The 6,000-nt window shown below is 42.8% G+C and overlaps 1 protein-coding gene across 1 annotated transcript in view; it reads left to right on the top strand.

Annotated features, from left to right (window-relative positions):
• MYBPC1 (myosin binding protein C1) overlaps positions 1-6,000 on the top strand; it is an 81,813-nt gene that overhangs the window by 10,787 nt on the left and 65,026 nt on the right. The gene's annotated exons all lie outside the window — the stretch shown is intronic.

The following is a 6,000-nucleotide window of genomic DNA, read 5'->3' as shown; positions in this document are numbered from 1 at the left end:
CCCCATAAAATATTTTTAAGGAAGTCAAGCAATGTATTATTTGAGCCAGTGAGCCCAAGGGAAGGAGAGAGCTGGGTTGTTTATATCATTTTGGCATAGAAACACATATATAGAGAGAGGCGGGTTAATGCCTCTTAAGACTTCAGAGTTTTTTCCCCTTTAATTTGTTGACGATGGATCCCTTGATCATTGAAAGTAGAAATGGTCTGCATTGGAGAGAGCAAAGCCATTTATGGAGTTACTGGGTTCCTAGTCTTTCAGCAGCCACACAAAGGCCACATAGGGACTGTCTATTTAATAGCTGCCACCAGTGCCCGTCAATTAGAATGCCCTGGCATTCTCTGTGCAGGCCTACCATTGGTGGAATACCTGTGCTTTTTACAGTAGGTGGTCATAGGAAAAATCCACCATAAATAGCTCAAGCCCTTTGAAAGCATTTCAGGGCTGCAGAGGGAGAGAAAGTCTGTATCTATGAGTTAGACAGGATCAAACGACAGCCGCCCTTGCCGAGGGAGAAAGGAGCTCGCTTTAGTTGCTGGTTCAGAATCCGGCTGATTTTCATGTTGTCCGTTAAAATATTTCCTTGGGCTTAATTTGTCAGAGTATCCTGGTTTCTTCATTTTATTATAAAAAAAAAAGTTTAAGAAGAACAGCTTATATATTCCTGCTTCTTTCGTCCATTCTATTGGTATGTTTTCTAATGAAGACGATGGGACAGCGCGAGGGGGTACAGAAAGCCCACTGTATTCACCTGGCCAAAAAATCCCACAGAATTTGCCCTTCAGCTTTTGGAAAAGTACAGGTATAGTAGGACCTCACCTCAGTAAATACCTGTTTGCTCTAAATCTTAAGATGGAAGATCTAAAGAGCATCCCAAGGCAAGGTGCTTTCTGATAGTGACAGCAAAGCTAAGCTAGGTGAGAGTGGAGGTGGTATGGTTATCGGAGCTTTTTTTTGCTAAGAAATGCAGCCCAGGTTTTGAAAGTGGGGATTCCTTAGAAAGGCAAGGGGCATATGGTCACTGAAGGCCAAAACTCTAGCCCTAATTGCTCTCCTTCCCTTGTTAAGAAACGGAAGACATGTGTTGACAGTATAAAGAAATATAAATGACGAAGCTGGCGAATGCCTGAGAGCATTGGGCCAGCAAAAGGGTCACCAATGGGAGACATAGTGTTCCCTGTGGGTAAGGCAGACGAAGAAAGCTGCCATTTGAGTGCCAGGGGCCAGTTCTTCATTTCTTGGCAGCAGGGAAAAGGAGCTTTTGTGCTTGTAGGAACAGGCTGCCAGTCAACTATATTTATGGAGCACCTGCTGTGTAGAATCTGAAAAGGAGGAGACAGGCCTTGTCCTCAAGAAGCTTGTGATCAAAGAGAAGAAAGCTCCCCTTCTACTGTAAACCCTTTAACATTGACGATCTCATTTGAAATGGAGAGGACTCAGTGATATTTAGGGTAGAGTCTGAGCCTTGTTATTACTCAGTGCGTTGGGTACTGGCAACCCCAGCATCCCCTGAAAACCTACTAGAAATGCAGAATTTTGAACCCTGCTGGAGACCCCCAGAGTGGGAATCTGCACTTGACCCAATCTCTAGATGAACTGTATGCACACGACAGTTTCAGAAGCACTTGAGGGACCGTGGAAGTGGTGAGTCTCAAATGTTAGGAGAGAACAAAACTACTTGATTTGGTGACTAAACTGATAGAAAATGGCAGTTCATTTAGAAAATGGCAGTTCATTTAGAAAATGGCAGTTCATTTACCTGTTCATTTAACTTCTTAAACACAGCCATCTCATCTTAGCCAGTTTTACAATGCCCCATCCTTGTTAAATTCATACTAATGAGAGCTCATGAATTTGGTTGCATGGGTGTTTCTTCTCATGATCCCTATTCAGTGGGGTACTATGGAAGTTGCTGTAAATGAATTATTGTTATAGAGGCACCCAATGAATTTGGGGAACATGCAAATGATTTTTAGAGAGGTGAGCAAAGCTATGGGCAAAATCAGAGACAAAGGTGTGAATTAAAGTAAGAGAGATGTGTGAACTGTTCCTTTAAGGCAAAAGGGAATACCTTGAGGCCCTGAGACTTACCTGTTAGGGTTTATTTTCAGTCTAAGTCATGTGCTGCTTTGTCCTCACCACTCCTGGTTCCCCATCTCTCCAGGTTTAGGCCAGCTGGAATTCTCTCTTTGTTTCAAATGCCCTGACAACTATTGAGAGTTCACTTTCTTACCCTTTCTGTCCCACAAGGATTGATTGATTGATCGAGTTATCTACCTTGTACGAATTCTATGTAATACATGTAAGTTTCCTCAAAATTAATTATTATTACCATTTTACAGTAAGAGCGTGAGAAGCTTCCTCTTCTGTTCAGTCCCCAGATGCTTCCTCATCTCCCACCCCCATTCCAAATATGGTTTAACTTGATGCAGCCCACAGACCTTGAAATAAGGCCAATCCCTAGCAGGTGGCATGTGTGGAAGGATGAGTGTCATTCTCACGGGGGTGGCACAGCCAAATTCTGATAAATATGATGATAACCATGAAGAGATAAGGAATACACAGTGTGTACTATGCATCCTGACCCTACAGAAAGTCATTCATTTCTGCCAAGAACCCCTGAGATAGGATGTGCTGTTATTTTCATCGTACAGATGAAGAACTCAAGGCATACTCCCCTACTCCAGACTGGGCAACATCCAGAGGAGGCTGTGTGGCCGTGACAATAACACCAATCAATTCAGTGGGGGTGGGGGTGGGGGAATGCAATAATCGCTCTGAAAAGTCCATCAGTTTACTTCTGTCTCTACCAGTATGAGCAGCTGAGAAGGGAAGCACAGCCCCAGGCTGGAAAGCCCAAATTCTGAGTTAGGCAGACCTGGGCCAGAGCCTAGCTGCACCCTCATGAGCTATGGAAGCTTGCAGGGCCTCAGTTCCCATCTGCAAAACGGGGATAATGCTAGCACTGATTTCACAGAGTTGTAACGATTATAAGAGTTGAATATATACTAGGTCCTGCATGCAGTAGGTGCCAAAAAGTGGTTGTGACTTATTTATTCCTTCACTGGCTGTAAAGTAATGGGGTTTCTATGATTTTAAGAAGGAAAAGTTCTGGCTCCACCTACCTACCAGGCAGGCATGCGTTTTTCTACTTTCATTTCCTGCAACCATCCTAAAAATGTACCAGCACTAATATCCTGTCATGTTTCTGTAGTTCTGACTGATGTAGTTGGCTATCAATGACCCATGGTCTGTGCATTTGTTGGAAGTTGTATTAAGGCCTTTAAACTCTCACTTTAGTTTGATTTGGAAGCTGTTTCATAGAACCTGGGGCTAGAGACGCAATGGAGATGGAGAATCCACATTCAGGGTACATTTATAGTTTCAACGTCCAAGATGATTCTCTTTTTATTTATTTGATTAGAATTCACCCTTGGCCTCACTTCCAAAACAGGATTTTAAGCAACCCCGGCTTTCCTCACATAATGGACTTTTGTTTACACAGATGCTGAGAAAGCATGGCCAATTTGGTAGTTCAAACACAATCACCAAAGAAGACTTTCTTAATTCTTTTTTAAATCAATTCACTATGCATTTAATGTGTTTTCAGCAATAAAATGAGGTACCAGGGACATGGGAAAGGAATGAAAGATCCCTGTCCTGGTTTAGTTGGGAAGCAAAAGAAACACAGATATATTGAGACAACTGAAAAATAATTTTAAAATAGCTAGTGAAAAAGGAGTGTATTATGATGTGGTCCAGAATGCCAAGAGAATAAGAGAGAGGAAGAGAACAGAATAATTAGTTCTGAGAATCTTAAGAGAAATATCAAAAAGACAAAGATTGCCAAAGGACAGTAATAGTAATGGTTATTGCTGTAAATTATAGAGCTCTATCTACATGCCCAAAACTATGTTAGGCTTTTTATGTAGGATTAGCACCCTAAGAGGGCATTTATCTTATTATTCGTATTTCACAGATGAGGATAGCAGGCTGATAGAGATTTAAGAATCATCCGACCCTAATAAAGGTTAGGGTCAGGATTCAGACCTAGGTCTGTTTAGACAGAATCACATATAGAAAAACAAATAAAAGGCCTGTTGGGGAGAAGATCATGGCTCTTCTCAGTGGCAGGAAGGTCAGAAGGTTAAAAAGAGACATCAGCTGTAGAACAGAGGGCCCACTGGTAGGAAGTGCCTGTCGACAATGACTTTGAATGCTAGCCTGAAGAGTGTAGGCCTAACCAACTAGGTAACGGGTACCTTCTCGTGTAGAATAACAGGATGAAACCCACGTGTGGCATAAGTAATCTCTGGAACAAAAAGAGGCTGAAGGGCAGAGAAACTTGTCTGTCGAGAGAGCCAGAAGAGGTCCTCAGACAATGGACAACAGTCCAAAAGATAACACGTCAAAGAAATTGGCTACTCCCTCTCAGCATTCTGATATCTGTGTGTTGCAACAATTTACCCAAAGCCAAGAGGTCAACATTAGATTTCCATCTCTGCACTCAGGTCTCTGAAAATAAAATGCCTTGACCTAGTGCTTTGTCTTCTGGTTGACGCTGGCACTAAAGAGCCTTTCCATGACATGGCGAAGAAACGTAAGCTTTCCTCTCAATGCCATCTAAGGAACATTTGTCTTTCACTGTATCTTTAAACCACATCACATCACGTCGTCTGTCACTCTGAAAGGTTATATGCACCCCCTCCTTCAGTCATATTTTTTATCCCTCATTAGTAAATAGTAATATACTTATTGATGTTCATCTGAATGAAAATAGTTGGTTCTTTTTTAAACAATAAATGGGAGTTTATACCTCGCACAAAAAGTTAGTGATAGAAGGAGATGTTGCTATGTCCTGGCAGTTCTGCCTTGCTCCTTTCTTGATTTCTGTTGCCACGCAATCCATCCCTTCTTCTATGCTCACCGCTGGCTGCCCAGTCTGAAATAGGGCGCTTGGCCTGCACGTAGTGGTGACTCTTGGGCCACACTGCTTGTTGTGAGGTATTGATTGTCCTCTTGGCTTGGAAAGAGCCACTTAGGGGAAAAAATGTGGAAAATCCTAGATCCAGACAAAGATAAAGCTCCTGGGATCCTACAAAGTACGTACAATACAAAAACTTCTCTTTGGTATTTAACTGTCAAGCAGAAAATCCTTTTGAAAGAGATCACCTTCATTAACTGCCTCTTCCTGCCCTGGGGTAGAGCAGCTGGTTCTCACACACGTCACTAATTCTCAGTTCTGGGCATCTGTGGGGACTCAGCAGGGGAAATTCTAAGCCCTTTGGTCACGGGTTATGCCTTTAGCTATTTGGAGATAGTATATTTCTTAACAGAAGATTCTTTCACAGGTTTTACCACCATACTTCTCTAGAATTCTGGATATCCAAAGCCAGGTATAAAACCTCAAAACCAGAGCTCTGAAAACTTAGGGTAAGTGTAGGTGGAAATCTCTTGCAGGCGTAGGTACTTCCAGAAACCACTGTGAGAGGGGTTGATTTTGTTTCCCAGTGAACAGTGGTTTGTCTGATAAAAGCAAACACTGCAAAGTCAGAGGATTTTGGTTTCATCAACATTCAGACAGTCTGTCTCATGAGCGCAGGATGATGTCAGACCTGTGGTGCCCTTGCTCTCTGGGGAAAGCATTTACTGAGCACTAACCTCACCTTACACTCTACAGGAAGTGAGCTCCTTAGGTTCCAAGAGACATGCTGGCCATGCGCTGTGTCTCATTTCATCCTCACGGCAACTCTGCGCACATAAGATAGGTGTTGTCGTGTCCATTTTTCCAGAGAAGAGAAACAGGCTCAGTGCTGTTAAGTGCCCTACCTGAGGGATAACTAACTAAGTGGCAAAGACACCTGGATCCCCATTTTACCTGTGCTCTGTCCATCACTACACTATGCCACCTCTGGGAAATCTATATAATACCATTTAGATCCTCACCTCACACTATACATCAAAAAGGCAGTGTGTCTTGGGCCTCTTGATGCCACAGGT

Source organism: Hipposideros armiger, unplaced genomic scaffold (genome assembly GCF_001890085.2).
Source record: "Hipposideros armiger isolate ML-2016 unplaced genomic scaffold, ASM189008v1 scaffold_168, whole genome shotgun sequence".
NCBI lineage: Eukaryota > Metazoa > Chordata > Mammalia > Chiroptera > Hipposideridae > Hipposideros > Hipposideros armiger.
This window is presented reverse-complemented; position numbering and strand designations above follow the sequence as displayed.